Below are 777 nucleotides of genomic sequence, written 5' to 3'. Positions count from 1 at the left end.
ATTTATCTTGGAAGACACATCACATTGGGACTCAAAAGTACAGCTGCCATGAGTATGTGAGTTGCAGTAGGAGGAATACTGTAGGATCGAGTGTAAAAGACCACTGTCTCAGGACCAGCAGATGGTGTACTAGTTATGTTGCTGGACTCCCACATGGCCAACTATGGTTAAAGTCCTGGACTCAGTGGCTTCAAACTTTATGCCAGGCACGTGTGCATGTGTGCCTAAGAATCTTGAAGGAGTATGGAGGAGAAGGGATTACAACATCAAGGCCATCCCCTCCAGGGGGTGATTTCTCACTTTCTGTCTTTCTGGAAAGCACACATGCCATATAGTAAAAAAATCCCTTGGGCCTTCTTCAAGAGACAGACAGCTCCATGGCTCCTGCGATCTAGCCATTTTGTGTGGCATGCTTGCATGCCCCGCCGTTGTCTAATTTTACCGTGCCCCGCCGTTGTCTAATTTTAGAGTTTTATTGAAATTTTTTGAATATTAATTTTTTTTAGATTTATTTAAAAGTTTTTCTCTTCTTTTTCTCTGTTTCTTGTCTTTTTTTTTCTGTTGTTGGTATTGTTTCCCTCTCTCTGTTTCCTTTTCTGCACACTCCTTGACCATCAGATTGAACTTCCAAGTTTGGGAAGAAACCAACCATCCACCAGATGACTAGAAACTGCTGCAGGACCACAAGAAATATGGGGAAGCAGGAAAATACCTCTCCCACAAGGGAAAAGGATAGCTCCTCTTCATCCACACACAGTTCAATGGAAATCATGGAAA

Source organism: Tupaia chinensis, unplaced genomic scaffold (assembly GCF_000334495.1).
Source record: "Tupaia chinensis unplaced genomic scaffold, TupChi_1.0 Scaffold000459_1, whole genome shotgun sequence".
Lineage (NCBI taxonomy): Eukaryota > Metazoa > Chordata > Mammalia > Scandentia > Tupaiidae > Tupaia > Tupaia belangeri.
The sequence above is the reverse complement of the archived record's forward strand: the minus strand, read 5'-3'. Positions refer to the sequence as shown.